Source organism: Triturus cristatus, chromosome 4_1, assembly GCF_964204655.1.
Source record: "Triturus cristatus chromosome 4_1, aTriCri1.1, whole genome shotgun sequence".
Taxonomy (NCBI): Eukaryota; Metazoa; Chordata; class Amphibia; order Caudata; family Salamandridae; genus Triturus; species Triturus cristatus.
Genome location: NC_140585.1, coordinates 21,989,310 through 22,009,207, shown reverse-complemented (window position 1 = coordinate 22,009,207; position 19,898 = coordinate 21,989,310).

The window sequence follows — 19,898 nt, the reverse complement described above, 5'->3', positions numbered from 1 at the left end:
CATTTAATCTGGCCGTGTTGAGAAATTTACGGGAAAAAATGTTGTGTCTTGACCCAAAACCGAGGCCGACACAGTTTGAGGCTCTGGTAGAATGGGAAGATGAAGTACATGAGCGAGAAAAACAGAGGTCTGGAGGCAACTATAGGTATATGTTTGGAAGGAAACATGATCGTGAAACTCATCAGGATAGAATGAGGAGATGGCGAGTGTTAGAAATGGGGTTTCTGGTTGGCTAAGGCTTGCGCCAAAGTCAGGCAGAAACCACCACTCTAGTCAGGGCAAGGAAGTTACACGCCAAAGATAACCCCTGCTCACCCCCTTGGTAGCTTGGCACGAGCAGTCAGGCTTATCTCTGAGGCGATGTGTAAAGCGTTTGCGCGCGCACCCAGCAACAACACCCAAGGCCCACCACAAAGGAAACTCCACACAAGGTATTCTATAAAAATAACCTTTGTATTATACACAACACATTAGATAAAAACACACACTCTACAATGTGCCAACCGGCACGGGCAGAATTTACAAGGGATTATATATACAGGGGACAGGGCCACATGGACCACTGTCAGGAATTAGCACTTTGTAGAAATAGCACTTAGAACGTAGGAATAATATTTTAGAACATAGCACATACAATCACTGTAGCACCAAAATAGAACATGTAGCACCCAACCAGTAGCTACTGGTATCAGGTAAGTACCACCTACGCAACCCTAACCACCTTAGGACAATATTGCGCAGGGAATCAGGACCTCACTAGCACCACCTGTACTAGGAGAAAACAACCACCTAAGTATCACAATACCTGTAGGGGTCTAAGCACATAAACACATGATGCATAACATTCAGAGGTGTAAAGCACAGCACATGACGCATAAACACATTCAGAGGTGCAGAAAAGGTACAATGGCGCCAAAACTCACATTAGCCACTACTGTGGCAGTCCCTGGGCCAACTGGCCTAGTAGGGGCAAGGACGCCCTGCGTCCAGAAAAGTCAGGGCGCGCCGGCGCAGGCTGCGCAAGCCAGAACACCGAGGCCACAACCTAAACTTTGCAGCTGCCCACTAAGTGCTGGGCAGCTGGACAAACTGAGTGAGGGCACTACTGTGCCTTTGGAGCCCTCCCTGAGCTATGACAATGGGGCTGCCTTGTGGGCCTCAATCAAACAACCACGGCGTTGTTGGAGTCCTGCTCAGGGACTCAAGATCATCAAAGAAATGCCCCCGTCGTCGGAGCCTTTGTGCTCTACACAACTTCTGCCCCCGTGGAGCCTCGTGGGCTCGTGAACCAGGAAATGCCTCCTAGAGCCTTCTAGGCTCGAGAAACAATGGGGGCAAGGTGGGAGTGGCCCGCTGCCATCTGGGGCCACTCGAAACACGGAAGAAGTGCCCCCGTAGGCGTGGGAGCGGCCCGCTGTCTTCCGGGGCCGCTCTGGGTGTGAAAGAAATGCCCCCGACGTTGGAGTCCCACACGGGGGACTCTTCAACCCAAATGACCCTGTTCGCTTAGAGCCTCCCTGGGCTCTTATCAAACACTGGGTGCCTCGTGGGAGCGCCCCCGCGCTCGGCAACCTCCTCGGCTGCTTCGTACGCCCTCCCGGCCAGAGCCCCACTCACCGGGAAGGAGGTGCCGGTCTCAGTCACCGGCCGCGTTAGGGTGGAGTCCCGCTTGGGGACTCAGGAGGGCGACGCTTCTCTCCCCTGTCCGGACGGCGCTTCTCTCCTCAGTACCCCGGGGCGCAGGGTAGGCTCCTGCCGGCTCCGGGGCTTGCAACCAAACGCGAGTCCTCGGTGGGAGGCGGGGTAGGCTCCCGCCCTTCTACTTCCGGTTCTGGGTGTCCCGGAGGCCCGCCCTCGGCCGCCTGACTTCCTGTGAGCCCGGCCGCGGCGGTGATTTCCAAACTTGGCAATCAGAGGGGTAGGCTCCCTCGCGATGTGAAATATACGGCGGGGTGGGCACCCGCCGTGAAATTACGACAAATAAGCGGGGTGGGCACCCGCCAACGACTCCGGCAATGTCCCTGGCAGGGTGGGCACCTGCCAGAGGAATTCAGAATCTGTATAGACGGGGCAAACGCCGGGTGGGCACCGGCTGTTAGAAATAAAGCGCTCCTGAGCGCTAAAGGAAAATAAAAGCGCTTCCAAGCGCCTAGGGACACAGATAGAGCACTCCCAGCGCTCCAGCCCAAAAAGCACCACAAAGTCCAACAAAGTTCTTCCCTGCATGCAGCAGGGCAGGGGGGGGGCAAGGCTGGACCCAGAGCCAGCTCACTGGGCCTCCAGGCAGGGAGGTAGTCCAGGTGGCGGTCCTCTGGTCCAGCAGCAGCAGCAGCCCCCCCTCAGGTAAGATCCTGGCAGAGAACAGTTTCTGTGGGGACACAGACCCATTTTTATACAGTCAAACCCTTTGTTCTGGGTTCAGGGTGAGGGGGAAAACCAGTCGCAGCTGGTTGGGGAGCACCCTTGATGTGCTCAGCCCCTCACTCCATTCATTGGCAGGGCTAGGGTCGTCAGTCGCACCGCAGGGGGCGGGGCCAGCATTGTGTGTGGAAAACCCTGTCCTATTCAGGACCCAGGTGTACTCCTCCCACCCATCTAGCTGCTGATCTCCCCATTCACCACTGGGTGACTCATCCTGACTCTGGGGAATCCCTAGCCCGTCACATGACATGACCAGCCAATCACGCGACAGACACACTGCACACAGAAGTGCCCACTTCTAGAAGTGGCACTTCCACACTAGGTACATGCACGCCGCACACATCATCGCGCAGCATTCACTCCCACGAGTCCGCACATACCAAACTCGGGCCTGCACGCCCCACGCATCAGGAACTACTAGGGACACATACATTCCCCATGCATTCCTATGGGAGGGCAGGCCTATCTCACCACATGCACTCAGAGCACGCACGCACTTTACCCTGGGACACAGGGAAAGTGCGCAGAAACCAAAAAAATTACCACACCAAGTCACCAATAAAAATCAAAAAAGTTCAGGGGTGAACCTGCCAGAAGGGCCAAGTCCAACAGCGAGATGCTAGTATGACAGATGGATTATATTCTATGAGGACAGTTGATGAGAAGGGTATGGAGAGGGTTCCTGAGGCAGAAGTGAGAAGATATGGAATTAGCGATTATGAGGATGAGGTTTTGAATGACATGATTTACAAGAGGCCACCTCCATATAGACCAGAACCAGAAGAGAGCACACCAATTGCTACTCCAATGAAAGATACATCATGTATCATTGAGACAGAAATTGTGACACCTGACTTAAGAAGTGGTAACCCTTTCAGAGAAAAGGAGAGAGAGAAAAGATGTGGTGATGAGAATACGAGAGAATTAGCCAAAACTACATCAGAACTGACTGAAAAGATTAGGGAATTGACGAATAATCTAGAAGCTGTTACGGTGCCTGTAACAATAGGTCCGGTTATGCCTGTTTTTGATAAGCAAAAGGGTGAAAATGGTTTAGTGGTTCCATATGTTGGGAATAAGATAACAAGTTTTGCTGGTCCTTCAGGAGACTCAGGAAAAAGGGCAGAGAGTAATGATGATGTGAGACAATCCAGACTTGACACATACAATGGAGAATTAGAGGTACAATCTAATTTGAGATTGGATACTGGTGATGCTAGTTTTTCAGGGATGCCAATTTTAGAACCACAGAGGATGCCAGAAAAATTGGTTCCAGTGAAAAAGAACTACTGAAATAACAGCTGAAGATTTGAATGATTGGATGAGAGTTCTTCAAAAGAGGGATAAAGATTCCCAGGCAATTGATGTGGCTAGGTTACGCATAGAATTAGAAGAGCTTGTTGTAAGGACAATTCCAACGGACATTCTTAAAAATCATCATGATGGTGAATTGTTGTTCATGTGCAAAAACATTACCTGGAGAGCTAAAAATACGCATGACAGGTTGAGAGCAATAGCAAGTGAACAAGGAGTTGACATTGATAAGGTGAAAGCATTGCAGAGGTCTTACAGGATGGATTTTACGGACAAAGATATTGAAAATCTGAATGGTGCTGGTAGAACAGGACAGATCAAGGAAATGATTGCTTTATTGCGAAAATGGGGAGATGTAGAAAAATGGAAGGATAGATGGTATAAGAAAAGGGAAGAATCAGTGGATAGGACTTATTCAGCATTTCCTGTGAGAGAAAAAGAGAAAACAGTGAATGCTTATCCTATGAGAGAAATACCTGGAGGAGGATATGTACATGTTCCATGGACCAGACAGGATATTTTATCATTTACGAATGATTTCCCTCGACTGAGAGAAAAGCCCGTCGAGTGGTATAGGCAGGTAGACAGGTTTGTGAAATTGTCAAAAGTGCTGTGGATTGACTTGAATAGTTTGTTTGACATAATTGTTCCAGCAGACTTGTGGGCTGAGTGTAAAATAGTTGTAAGTTGGCCTACTGAAGAATATCCAAGAGATCAGAGAACAGGAGCACCAGATCCAGAGGTAATGAGGAAATATGATCAGGTGATTGTATTCCTGAAAAATAAAGTACCTCCAAAAGAGACAGACTGGGTTAAGATAGATCGAACACATCAGGAAGCAAAAGAATCAGTTCATGCTTTTTATGAGAGGCTGATACTGGCTTTTAAACAATTCAGTGGAGATGAACACCTAGGTGACAAAGACTTGAGTCATTTTGTATACAGATTTGTATATGGCCTGAGACCTGAGATTAGTGAAATAATTCGTGAACATACAGTGGATTGGCAGAGTAAGAAAATAGATGAGATTTTGAGACATGCAAAATACTTCAGTGATGAAATTGAAGCCAAACAGAGAAAGCTGAAAGAAAAGGCAATGTGGGCACAAGTGAAAGTTGCGGAGAGACAAGAAGCACAGTTGGTGGAACAGGCAAATAATTCAGGAAATAGGCCCAGATATGCAGGGAAAGGAAAGGGGAATCTGGAAGAAGCCAAGAAAAGGTTCCCTTGTCACAACTGTGGCTTACTGGGACATTGGAAATCTGAATGTAATAATCCACCATTAGCGAATAATGAAAGTAAAACATTAAATCAACAGGTGCAGAACGAGGGGAATAATCAACAGCAGCAACAACAGAAGGTTGTGAGACAGCAGAGCCAAGAGCCAAAACCGCCCTTGCCGCAGAATAGAGGGTTGCAAAAGTACAGTAAGGATTCAGGATTCTACAATGATGAGCAGGTAAACAAACCAAGGCGTTCTAACCAGGTACAACAGTATTTGTTAAAGAATGAAGGGAGTGAGTCTGAAGGTGATTATTGACGGTGCCGAAGAGAGGAGGAAGAGTGCATACTTGGTGCAACTCTAGAAGTAGACCAGACAGGACCATTTGTAGATGGGAAAATAAATGAAGAAAGTGTTACTTTTTTAGTAGACACAGGTGCAACAAGATCAACTGTCAGGTCAGCAGACATTAGAAATCTTCCTCTCTCGGATGAAGCAATCCAAGTAGTTGGTGTAGCTAATACACAAATCAAGACGCGTCTTACTGAACCAGTAAGGGTACAGATAGGGACATTTTCGGATATGCACAGATTTGTGGTCTGTGACACTAGTCCAGTGAACTTGCTAGGTAGGGATTTATTGTGCAAGGGAGAGGATGTGGGATTAATGAATAATGTAGATCCTGTGAGAATTTCAGTAAAAGAAGGAATTACTTATCCTAACATTCCTCAGTTCAAAATGACACCAGAGATAATTGAAGGAATAACTCCTATTATTGAGAAAATGATTCAGCAAGGAGTTTTGAGAGAACTACTGAGTAGTCCGTGTAATTCACCGATAATGGGGCTAAAGAAGCCTAATGGGAAGTTCAGAATTGTACAGGATTTGAGAAAGGTTAACAAGATTGTGGTGGCATGTTGTCCCATTGTGCCAAATCCGTCAGTGATTTTGTATCAGATTCCACATGATGCTGAGTGGTACACAGTGATTGATTTGTGTCATGCTTTCTTTTCAATTCCATTACATCATGACAGCCAGCCGATTTTTGCATTTAGGTTTGGCCAGCGTATTTTAGCATGGTGTCGTATCCCACAGGGGTATACAAAGAGTCCTTCGATATTCAATCAGCTATTGAAAAAATCATTGGAGAGTTTGATCATGCCTGAAAGTTCAGTACTAGTGCAATATATTGATGACCTACTTGTGGCATCAAAGACACGTGAAGCTTGTGAAGTAGATACCATAGCTTTGCTGAATCATCTGGCAGATGGAGGATTAAAGGTATCTCCAGCCAAATTGCAATTTTGCAAGAAAGAGGTGCATTATCTTGGACATAATATTGAAAAAGGTCTGAGAAAAGTGACTGATGACAGAATCAGAATCATCAGAGGAATGAAAGCTCCAAGGACCCAGAGAGAAGTAAGGATGTTTCTGGGAATGGTGGGTTATTGTCGTCAGTAGATTAGTAATTTCTCCCTGCTAGCAAAGCCACTGATCAAGCTGACAAAGAGTGAGATAAAAGATCCATTGGAACTAGATGGAGAACAAATGGCAGCATTTGAGGAGTTGAAGAGCAGAATGTGTGAAACTCCTGCTTTGGGTATGCCAGACTATGAAAAAGAGTTTGAGTTGTACTGCAGTGAGAGAAATGGATGTGCACTTTCAGTGTTAATTCAGAAGCACGGACAACTGAGAAGGCCTATTGCGTACTTCTCATCGACACTTGACCCTGTAGCTGTCGGTTTACCAGGTTGTTTGAAATCTGTAGCTGCAACATGTAGAAGTCTGGAACAGAGTGAGGGAATAATAATGGGATATCCTGTAAGGGTATTCGTACCTCATAATGTAGCAATTCTTTTGACAAGAAGCAGAACTCAGTACATGTCACATAGTCGGCTGACTAAATATGAAAAAGTTATTTTGGGAGCATCAAATGTGACTCTTGAGAGATGTGTGAATGTGAATCCAGCAACATTGTTGCCAGATTATGAGAATATGGGTGTGAAAGAAGATGATCACAATTGTTTGGATGTGCTTGATTACTGTACAAAACCGAGACCAGACATAAGGGATCTTCCATTGCCTGAGAGTGATCATGTGCTGTTTGTGGATGGATCATGTCTGAGAAATGATGATGGTGTGCTGAGTGCAGCATATGCAGTATGCAAGGTTTCAGAAGTGATGGAAGCTTCATCATTAAAAGGAGTAAAATCTGCACAAATTGCTGAATTGGTGGCATTGACGAAAGCTTGCGAAATTGGAAAAGATCTGAGAGTGACTGTGATGACTGATAGTCAGTATGGATTTGGAGTGGTGCATGATTTTGGCCAGCTTTGGCTACAGAGAGGTTTCCTGACGTCGAGTGGGACTCCAATAAAGAATGCTGAAGTGATTGGAAAATTACTTGAGGCGATACAGCTGCCTAAAGAATTAGCAGTAGTAAAATGTGCTGCTCATGGACAAGGAGATGATTTTGTAACAATTGGAAATCGTTTTGCGAACGATATAGCACAGTATTGTGCTAAAAACAATCACTCGATTAATAGGGAACGAGAAAAGGAAATGTCTTTTTGTACTGTGATGTTTACTAATGTCCTAGAAACGTGGGATGAGGTGAAACAGTTGCAGGATGAGGCAGGAAAAGAAGAAAAGAAAGACTGGATCAAGGCAGGTTGTGCCCCAAGAGAAACAGATCATGTTTGGATCTATAGAGATGGTAGACCAGTTATGCCAAACTCTATGCTGTCGACAATGGCAAGAATGTATCATGGCCAAGGACATTTGGGAAGGGATGCGATGATCAGGTCTTTTAAACAGACTTGGTATAATGTAAAGTTCAAGACGATTGCAGAAAGCATTTGTCAAAGATGTTTGATTTGTCAGCAATTTAACACTGGAAAGAAGACAGTGGTGAGTCTAGGAACAATAGGTAGAGAAGGTGGTCCTTTTACGAGAATGCAGGTTGATTTCATTGAAATGCCCCAAGTGAACAGATTGAGGTATGTTTTAGTGGTAGTCTGTTTGTTCTCAAGATGGGTGGAGGCCTATCCGACTAGGAGAAATGATGGAATAACAGTGGAAAAGTTACTGTTAAGAGAATTGATTCCTAGGTATGGGTTTCCAGTAACGATTGAGTCTGATAGAGGTGGACACTTCTATAATGAACTCATGAGTTTAATTTGTGAAGCATTGAGCATACAGCAGAAGCTACATTGTGCATACAGACCAGAGGCTTCTGGTGTTGTTGAGCAGATAAATGGCACAATCAAAAACAGGATTGGTAAGATGTGTTTAGCCACTGGAATGAAATGGCCTGATGTCTTGCCTCTAGTGCTAATGACTATTAGATCTTCTCCAGATAGAACTACTGGTTTAAGTCCACATGAAATTTTGATGGGACGTGCGATGCGACATGCATTTGTACCTGTCAATAAGTTGATGACAATAACTGATGACATGATTTTGGATTACTGTAAAGGCCTGGCTGACGCAGTTCATTCTGTGTTTCACCAGGTTGGAGAAGACGCTACTACACTTGAGAAGAAGCAAGCTCATGATCTGAATCCAGGGGACTGGGTGAGGATTAAAGTGCACAGAAGAAGAAATTGCTTGGTCCCAAGGTGGGGAAGGCCAAGACAAGTTATTTTGACTACAACGACTGCTGTAAAGTGTGCCGGTGTGAAAAACTGGGTACATGCAAGTCATCCTCTGAGAGTTCCAAATCCAAAGGAAGGAACTGGTAAGGAGTATTTTGAAGAATCAGATTCAAGTGATGATGAAGAAACCGAACCAGTAACAAAGAATCGGAATGTTGAAAGAGCTGATGGAGAAAATGAAGCAGGTGATTCTTTCTTTCCAGGAGAAGCTTCAAGAGAAACATTGAGAGTTTCAAAAGGGAAGTCAGATTCTGTGAGAGAGCCTGAAGTTTCAACAAGCAGTGGAGAAGAAAGAAGAAAAAAGAGCAGTTCCGCAGAGACTACTCCTGAATCAGATGAGGAGGTTGAAAATCTAATTGAGATAACATCTGAAGAAGCAGGGTCAGAAGAAGATAGAGAGGGACAGATTGCGGAAGACCCCCGAGGAGGTGTAGGGAACATTCCTGATAAGTTAGGTGAAGGGACAAATAGACAGCAAGAAGATTGCGTGTCGGAGACCCGAGGAGGGACAGAAATAGGGAAATCTCAATTAGTGAAAGTAAAAACTGTGGAACAAAAGAAAACTGCGGAAGAACAAGAGGCAATTGAAACAGAATCAGATGAGAGTGAGAATGAGAAATCAGAGGGTCGAGTTCTGAGAAAGAGAACTTGGATTGGAGAAAGGAATAATAAAGAAACAAGAAGAAAGAAGGTTGTAAGAGGAGATCTTTGGCCTAACAGCAGAGTAAAGAAGTTGAGATACAGACTGATAAGAGCAAATACATCGAAAGCTGAACAAGTGAATGAAGTGTCGAGTCAAAATGAAGTGAAGAAAAAGGAGCAAAAGAAATCAAAGGAACCAGAGGAGATAAAGAGAATTAGAAGACCCAGCCAAAAGTACAGATCACCGGAATGGTCTTATGTGGCACTGTCTGAAGGAGAAGAAGAAGAAACAGTGAATCAAGACAATCCGGAGGGGATCTTGAGAAAAATGGTTGAGGAAGAGGAAAAGTCTGTGGGAATCTTAAGTTATCCTGACTGACATTGGAGAAGAGTCGGATGCACAGGATGTTGTTGATGATCTGATACAATTTGATGTTGCTGAAGATGAAGTGAAAAGTGATGAATATCCAAATTGAATAAACTGAAGAAATCGCTTGGAGAAAAGTAAAAGGAGGAAGTTTTAAATTAAGCTGTTTGAAGTAATCCAGAAATAAAAATTGCAGTAGTGGAGTAGTAGAGGCTAAGTCAAAAGACAAGGTCAAAGTAGTAAAATGGCTAACATAGAGAATAATAAAAGTAGATGTGCCTTTTTTGAAAAATGGTGTAGAATGTGCTGTTGCTGTACTGGATTATTAATGCTATTATGGGGAGTTTTAGCTTTATTAGTTACTTTTAGAGTTACAATAAGTACATTTGAAATGTATACTGAGAATGTGACTAATGTAGAAAAGAATTCACAAAAGGTAGTTTCAACTAGAACTAGTAACATGAACATACATAAAGATAGGTCAATTAATGATTTTTCTAGTAATGTTTTTTCAAAGTTATTGTATGAATACGTGAAGACAATGGAAGTTAGGGATTGCTACGTATGTATGCAGTTACCTGCATCCGTTTCAGAAGGTGTTACTTATCACCATTTACCAGCTACGTATGGAATTTCATGTAGTGTGTTAAGTAGTGTTTTTTATTTGTTAGGGAAAATAGATTATGAAATGTCTAACAAAGATAACATTTTTGGACAATTGTCTATGAATAAGAGACTAAATCCTGCTAAGGAAGCTAACGTTTTTGGTGAGATTTTTATTGAAAAAGAAGAATTAACATTAGATTATATTTTTAAGAACAATTTAACTTGCAGTTTGAAAGAAGAGGAGAAGGCTTTCCTAAACATGGTAGAGGAAAGGAGAATGAGCATGCATGAAAAAGCAGGAAAATATAAAGTGAGTGAGACAATTTGGGACATTGAGATGGGGAAAGAGTTGAGGAATGGGGCTAGTCCAACTTTAGCTCTAGATACATCACAGAAGGGTAAGCTTTGCATTACAAGGAAGAAATCTCAATATGATACATATTTTGTTGGGACTAGTGAATGTCATGATACATACTTCATTGCAACAGGATGGGGTTTTAAAGGTGGAGAAGATCCAGTTTTCCCAGGAGTGTATTATGTTTGTGGGAACAAGGCTTATTACAGATTGCCTGACCATTGGTATGGCACATGTTATGTGGGATTGGTCTTTCCAAAGATTTTCCATATAGATAGAATAGAAGATGTAGAACATATTAATCTACTAACACGCTTTAAGAGAGAAACTTGGTCTGAAATTGTTGGAGATATTTTTGGCGCTTTAATTCCAGCAGTGGGAATTTCGTTAAATGCATATAAAATTCGAAAATTGTCAACAGTGGTGGATCGCTTATCGACAAGTACCGCTGGAGGGTTTCTTTTGGTGAATACGGAGATGATTGCCGTACGTGCCATGTCTATGCAAAATCGACTTGCCCTTGATATTTTATTGGCCAAAGAGGGTGGAGTTTGTGGAATGCTGAAAGTTCAACATTGTTGCACTTACATTCCTGACGAAAGTAAAGACCTGAAGGTCTATATCAAAAATATTACTGATTTGCATGAAAAATTAGTACCACTGGAAGCTGAAAGTATCTGGACCAGAATAGCTAATAAGATAGTTGCTGTTAAGAATTTTATTGCAAAAATAGGTAGTACTATTTTAGGTAAGATATTGTTTCCTTTGACCTGTGTGATTGTTGCTTTATTGATGTTAAGATTGGTGTGTTTGTGTTGTAAAAACAGGGGAGGGAAAAAGAAATCTTGAAAAGAGAAATAAAAGGTCAAAAAGAGATCCGCAAGAAATAGAATTAGAAGAATTGAGGGAGAGTGTTTACTTGGAAACGAAGAGGGATGATGAAAGGGAGTCTGGTGTGTAGTGTTGGGAGAAAAGAAAAAGACATTTCCAAATTCTCATAAAATGGGACTAAATTTTTTTTTGGGTTGTTTATTTGGTGATGATATCACCAAAGGGGGGATTGCTGGAGCAGAGTTTTCTGTTGAAAATTTATCGGGTTTTTTATTTAGAAGCTCCGGTTTTGTCTATATGTGTTTATTTTAAAATACTAATTTGTAATCAGTAATTATTCGTTTTGTGTGAAAAGTTTGATTAACCAACATGATTAACGAGAGAAAATTACACGTGGGAATGCATATATGTTGCTTAATAATAATGTGCGGGTTTTAATTAAATGAATGTTGCTAAATGTTGTTTGTTTTAAAGTGCAAACCGCTTTTGAAATAACGTGTACTAATGCTTATTTATGTTGCAGATGGCTAGCTAATTACATACACATAAGGGTATTAGTGGGAATTAACACTGTTTAATCATTGCGATGATGTAGTAATATTGTTTGTATTTCTTTCGATTAAGATGGTTCGTTTGGCCTAAGAGAAAATGGCTGCCGTTTATAGCCTGCACTCGAGTGATCGAATTTTGATGAGAGGCCTTGTTGAAAGTCATCTGACTATGGCTTCTGCTGGAGTTTTGAAAGTTTCCATGATGACAGCGACTCCAGGCAAATGTCCAAGTAACCTTGGAGGAAAGAGAGCCACAATGAACTTTGTGAATACAGTGGTGGTTTTCATGATGATTCCGAGGAAGAACATTTGTGAAAGTTACATTTGCAAACTCGAGTTTGTTTCCTTCTTCGGTTTTTTTTATTTTTGTGATTTTTTCTGAGCGGAGATTTTCCTAGATGTTGCAAGTGACATCCTTTCCTGCTCGCTCTGCTCAGCGGCTCAACGGAAATTCAAAATATTTTATGTTACTTTATTTTGTTAATTTCAGTATAAATATTACTAGACTAGAGAGGCTGTTGGTCACTTCTTCCTGAACCTATGCTCAAGGGGATCGATGCTGTCGGAGCGGACGGTGACTCTTCATGGCGGCTTGAGAGACTTTAATTTGTTGCCGTGAGACCTGTCCTGACTTAGAAACGACATTTAGCTAGAATAGGTAATTATGAGAATAATGATTTGCTAATGAATAATTTTTCTATTTGAACTAATTTTAGATAAAATTACCTTATGTTTGAATTACCGTGTCGATTGATTATTTTTGTCAGTTATTGAGTTCCTTATTGTGACTATTATTGTTTAGATAATGATTCAAAGCAATATCATTTAGATTGCATTGACCTCATTCCAGATATAGGGTATTTAGGAGTTTCTCTCAGTTCAGTACGGATAGAGTAATAGAATATATGTTGTAAAATGGGCCCAAGCGTATGATGAGTGTATGTGCGTGTAACTGTGAAATTATTCTATCTGTGGAAGAAGGGAGAATATGTATACTCTAATCTGGATCGATGCACCGCATTTACAATGTGGCACATCATGGAGCAGGGATAAACAGATGCGTGTCGCATCTGGGGCGTAAAGTTGGCGCAGTGCTGAAGTAGTGTTGCGTGCGACGCGCAACTCCAGCACTCTTCCAACTTGCCCTATCTGTAACGTGGTGCGTCAATCCTTATGCCTGCTTCAAGCAGGCGCAGGGTTTTGACACATCAGCGTTGGAAAAGTGACTCAGTGAAATCTTGTAGATTTCACTGAGTCACTTTTCAGGGGCGTTTCTGCGACGGAACGCCCCCCCTGAGTAGAAACGCCCACATGAAACCTGACGCAGGTTTCATGTGGCGCAGGGCTTTACACCGAGATGCATCTCCATAGATGCGTCACGATGTAAATAGGGCGCAACGTGGCGCAGGGTTTACGCGGCCGCTGCGTCACAAAAGTGACGCAACGGCAGCGTAAAAGTGGCACAAGTCCAACATAAATCTGCCCCATTGTATCCAAGGAATTTGAACTTTCTTGTTGTGGAGTGACATGCCTTGATATGCTGGGCCAGTGGAGATTTAACATCCAAATGTTTTTCTGCCCTTGTGTGTTCTAGTATCCTTGACTTCAATGTTGCACTTCTTTTAATGCCTTCTTCTAACAGAAGTCTGACATCAGAGGGAACAACATTCTTCCTCACTTTAACCAAATTCACCTAGGTAGGATTTCATTTCGAAGGTGGTCATCTGCCTTTATTATGAATCATATGACGTGCCCATCAAGATTCTCTTAACCCCTCTTTGAGAGATAACTTATTGTCAATTTCCCTCAGAACACAGCATTCCATCTTCCTGTTAATCCGTTCCACATTGGCTTGTGGAAAATGTAGGGACATTTTTAAGTGTATGCTAGACCTTCCACGAGTGTTTTAGTTAAAGACCTGACAAAACACATGCATTTCATGAGAGACAAGTTGCATGCCATTGTCCATTCTTAATGAATCAAGAACAACTTCACAAGAAAAGTCATCCTTTGTTCACTTGGTGATAACAGTTCCAACATACAAACAATATCAAGAAATGCAGCAAATCATCTTCTAGGAAATCTGCAGGCTGTGGAAAGGCCAGTGTTCCAACCACACCTGTCACCAGAGTTAAATCCACATTACAAGAAGCAGGACACCGATATGTTTTATTCTCTTGGAAGAGATAATATGATCACCAGCTATGCAGCCAGCATCTCTTCACTAACTGTCATGATTCATTCCCCACAAATTCCAGAACCTTATTACCCTGTCTGAATTCTCCCACAGCAGTGACTGCATAAATAATAATGCATAAGAGCATTTCTCCCAAATCTAGCCTGATTATACCACAGTCTTGCCCTTGAAAGAGGAGACTGGATGATACGTGCTGCAAATACCTGCTGATTTGCTCCCTGTTTCCCTTTTATTGTCCAATATTATTCAGTAGTGGCTGGCAGGGAACAAGAGTGGTAGGGCAGAGGGGGTGGCGGAGGGGTACAAAATACAAAAACACCCACTTACCTTCTCACCAGGTCTCTCCTCCATTGTCTTTCCTCCATAGCCCCTCATTGTCTGTCCGCAGGAAGCACCCAGGCTCCCCCCTAAGCCAATCACAATGCTGCAATGCAGCTTTGGAATTAGTCTGAGTGCTGCGCTCACATGCGGTATGGAAGCCTGGGCATGTTCCGCCCCAGGCTGTGTAATGCAACCTGGTGGGGATAAATCAAAGTGCGCACAACTGTTTGACTGGCACAAGATGGCCGACCAAACAGTCATGCACACTTGGAGTGAGCAAACCACTCCTCTCCCTGTGCCACCTGCTACGCCCCATCCCAGCCCGGATCCCATGAAATCTAAAAAGATAAATACCAATGCTATTATCATTTTATTTTTCCTTTTCTGAAAGCAGTGGGGCGACATTTCTCAGCCTTTGCAGGGGAGCCGCCCCAGATGGCATTGTTATACCTGTTACGCTTCTTAAACCTTCAGTGCAGGTCAACATCCTCCTCCAGGGGCACCACATGTCCACATACAACTAGATTTTAATGAATCACAAATCAATCAATCAAGGATTTGAAGAGCGTGACAAATCACCCCTGAGGGTTTCAAGGAACTTGAGAGTGCAAGTTGCTATGCTGTTATTCTGTTCAATTGAACAGCCAAGTTTTGAGTACTTTCCTGAACTGATGTAGCAAAGATGTGCAAAGATGTGGCCATGAGGTGCAGGAGAAGGGTGTTCTAAGCTTTGGCCGGCAGGTGTAAAAAATATGTCCTACGCTGTTGCGACAGCGTAGGACATATGATGCATGTCAATGATAAAGAGGGCGGCAGATCGCAGGTGTCTGGTAGGTCAGGGAAAGGCCATGCGTTTGCTTATGTATGCTGGTCCTTCAATGTGCAGGGCCTTGCATGCGTGCAGCAGCACCTTGAACTGGCATCTCTTTTGAATCAGGAGCCAGTGTAGTTTCTTGTGGTGTGGTGTGATGTGGGCACATTTGGGGAGGTCGAGGATGAGTCTTGGTGCTGCTTCCTGTATTTCCTGCAGTATTTTTGGGAGGCGTGCAGTGATTCCTACATAGAGTGTGTTCCCGTATTCCAGTCTGCTGGTAATGAGGGCTTGCATGACTGTCCTTCTGGTGTTGATTGGGAGCCATCTGAAAATCTAGCGGAGCATGCATACTGTGTGAAAGCAGGGTGATGACACTGCGTTTACTTGATTCTTCATAGAGAGATTTCTATCCAGGATGATGCGAGGTTGCGGGTGTAGTCTGTCAAGGTGGGGCAAGCTCGGTCTGGCCACTAAGCGTCGTTACATGGTGAGGTGTTGTTGTGAAAGATGGTTGTCTGTGTTGAGCTTGAGATAGTTGTCCTTCATCCCTTCTGCGATGTTCATTATGCATTTGTGCATGCGCCATGTCAAAAATAGTCACAGCAGACAGCCTTTGCCTCAGTTCTTAGCAACACGATCCCACATACCCAGTGGAAAAAAATCTGTGGAATCAGAATGCAATGCGCATTCAAAAGAGAAAGACTAGAAAGGCTTCACCTTTTCCCCTTTAAAAAAGTACCCTCATCTCACTACAACAAAAGCAATAAATAGTGATGAAAGAATGAAAAGAAATATCATTACACAAACAAAATACTACAATAGGAAAAAAATATGATCACATGAGGTTCTTCGACAAAGCAATGCCATTTGAATTCCAGATATATCCATCCTCTAATTTTAAAACTCCTTTGAACTATTAAAAAACATAATAGGAGAGCAGGTATTTTCATTTTTTCTTCACCACCCAATCACAACACCTACCAGGACATCAGCAATAGCGCTGTATTTATCATATTAAACCTTTATCTTGAATTGCGTATGTTTACTTCTACAACTACTTAGTCACCTGCACTTCATCCCCTTTTTATCTTTATTCACAACAACCGGAAGAAAGACATAAGGCTGTACATGACATTCCTTCTGCAAAGGTTCACATGGCATAACCCCAGATAGAAGCTACACCTGTACTCCTCAACTTGCTTATAATTCTCACTCTTCCCGTCCTTCCAGCACATCTTGATATTTACCCATGTTGAACCTTCCTACCAGACAATTATTTTACAGATGATACAAGCAGGTTTCTTCTGAGCAATGCCATGCTGCATTAGAAAATCTTCCATCAACTGAACCTCATTGTATGGTAAAAGCATCTTTGGATAACTATCCCTTTAGAACACTTAATCAATGAGCTTGATGACCAAATGAGAAGAAAATTCCTGACAAAATGAATCTCTGGCCATCTGGAGTACAAATCCATGAACGTCAACAGCTACATGGGCATTAAACCTAAAGCGAATCGACTCAGGATGCCAAAAGCCATCTCTTGCCAAGGACAAACTGAAATCATTAGAGGTGGGCGGAGCTTGTGGAGTTGCACTACCTGGAATTTCACTGAGTTTCAAAAAACCTCTATGGAATTTCGCAGAGCTCCACGATTGGGCGGAATATTGCGTCCCCACCTCTATGGTCGTTCCCAAAGTGCTGTAAACAGCAGATACTATTGTTATTTTTTCAACGGAGGAAGTACATCATGTGCAGCAGACAAGCAGAGGGTGTCTGCCGAGCACTTCCCCGTGCCCAGGGGTTGCAGACAAGCAGAGAGTGTCTGCAGAGCACTTACCCATTCCCAGGGGCTGAAGACAAGCAGAGGGTGTCTGCAGAGCACTGCCCCGTGCCCAGGGGCTGAAGACAAGCAGAGGGTGTCTGCAGAGCACTGCCCCATGCCCAGGGGTTGCAGACAAGCAGAGAGTGTCTGCAGAGCACTTCCCCATTCCCAGGGGCTGAAGACAAGCAGAGAGTGTCTGCAGAGCACTTCCCCGTGCCCAGGGGCTGAAGACAAGCAGAGGGTGTCTGCAGAGCACTGCCCCGTGCCCAGGGGCTGAAGACAAGCAGAGGGTGTCCGCAGTGCAATGCCCCGTGCCCAGGGGCTGCAGACAAGCAGAGGGTGTCTGCAGAGCACTGCCCCGTGCCCAGGGGCTGCAGACAAGCAGAGGGTGTCTGCAGAGCACTGACCCGTGCCCAAGGGTTGCGGACAAGCAGAGGGTGTCTGCAGAGCACTGCCCCATGCCCAGGGGCTGAAGACAAGCAGAGGGTGTCCGCAGTGCACTGCCCCCTACCAAGGGGCTGCAGACAAGCAGAGGGTGTCTGCAGAGCACTGCCCCATGCCCAAGGGGCTGCAGACAAGCAGAGGGTGTCTGCAGAGCACTGCCCCATGCCCAGGGGCTGCAGACAAGCAGATGGTGTCCACCTCCCACTGCCCCGTGCCCAAAGACTGCAGACAAGCAGAGGGTGTCCGCACAGGCACTGCCATGTGACCAGGAGCTGCAGACAAGAGGAGGGTGTCTGCAGAGCACTGCCCCATGCCCAGGGGCTGCAGACAAGCAAAGGGTGTCTGCAGAGCACTGCCCCATGCCCAGGGGCTGAAGACAAGCAGAGGGTGTCTGCAGAGCACTGCCCCGTGCCTAAGGGTTGCGGACAAGCAGAGGGTGTCTGCAGAGCACTGCCCCATGCCCAGGGGCTGAAGACAAGCAGAGGGTGTCCACAGTGCACTGCCCGTGCCCAGTGGCTGCAGACAAGCAGAGGGTGTCTACAGAGCACGGCCCGTGCCCAAGGGGCTGCAGACAAGCAGAGGGTGTCTGCAGAGCACTGCCCCATGCCCAGGGGCTGCAGACAAGCAGATGGTATCCACCTCCCACTGCCCTGTGCCCAAAGACTGCAGACACGCAGAGGGTGTCTGCCGAGCACTGCCCCGTGCTCAGGGGCTGCAGACAAGCAGAGGGTGTCCGCACAGGCACTGCTCTGTGACCAAGAGTTGCAGACAAGAGGAGGGTGTCTGCAGAGCACTGCCCCATGCCCAGGGGCTGCAGACAAGCAGAGAGTGTCCGCAGAGCACTGCACCATGCCCAGGGAATGCAGGCAAGCAGAGAGTGTCCGCAGAGCACTGCACCGTGCCCAGGGGCTGCAGGCAAGCAGAGAGTGTCTGCAGAGCACTGCCCCATGCCCAGGGGCTGCAGACAAGCAGAGGGTGTACACAGAGCAATGCCCCATGCCCAGGGGCTGCGGATACGCAAAGGGTATCCGCAGAGCACTGCCCCGTGCCCAGGGGCTGCAGGTAAGCAGAGGGTGTCTGCCGAGCACTGCCCCGTGCCCAGGGGCTGCAGACAAGCAGAGGGTGTACGCAGAGCAATGCCCCATGCCCAGGGGCTGCGGATACGCAGAGGGTATCCGCAGAGCGCTGCCCCGTGCCCAGGGGCTGCAGGCAAGCAGAAGGTGTTTGCAGAGCACTGCCCATGCCCAGGGGCTGCAACAGGAACTGGGAGAGGGTCCCCTCGGAGCTTTGTTCCATCGCTGAAGCATCCACATGCAAGCCGCGTGAGAGAGCAGCAGTTGGCATGGGGGGAGCTTTGGGTAATGGCCAACGGTTCCTCATTTACCTTCTGCATACTCCTAAACCTCTCATCATTCTCACACCAGCTACTCTCAGCCGAAGTAAATCACAAACAGGATTGAGAACTGCATGAGATGTTGATCTTTAGTAAAGATGGACTGCACAGTGTTTTCCAATATTGGACACTTGAGAAGGATGCAGGTCATGGAGCAGTTTTGATAAAGAGAGCAGTGCACAGTTTGGTTGAATAGGGACAGCAGCACATGCTGTGGTTCCTACTGATAGCCATGCATGGGACACAGTGCACAATCCTACAGACAGCCAGCCACAATACAGCTTGAGAGACACAACCCAATCTGCAGTTTGAATCAGGCAGTAATGTATGCTCAAGTTTGATGCAGACTGCAGTGTATGTTTCAGTTTAATGCAAGCAACAGTCCAGGATGCAGGTTGGTGAAAGGAGTGCATGGGACGGTATGATATAGGCAGCAGTGCATGAAGCAGTTATATACAAGCAGCAGTGCATGGTGCACATTGATACAGACACCATGCATGGTTCAGTTTCATAAAGGCAGCAGTGCATGAAGCAGTTATATACAAGCAGCCAAAAGCCATATCTTGCCAAGGACAAACTGAAATCATTAGAGGTGGGCGGAGCTTGTGGAGTTGCACTACCTGGAATTTCACTGAGTTTCAAAAAACCTCTATGGAATTTCGCAGAGCTCCATGATTGGGCGGAATATTGCGTGCCCACCTCTATGGTTGTTCCCAAAGTGCTGTAAACAGCAGATACTATTGTTATTTTTTCAACGGAGGAAGTACTTCATGTGCAGCAGACAAGCTGAGGGTGTCTGCAGAGCACTTCCCCATTCCCAGGGGCTGAAGACAAGCAAAGGGTGTCTGCCGAGCATTTCCCCTTGCCCAGGGGCTGCAGACAAGCAGAGGGTGTGTGCAGAGCACTGCCTCGTGCCCAGGGGCTGAAGACAAGCAGAGG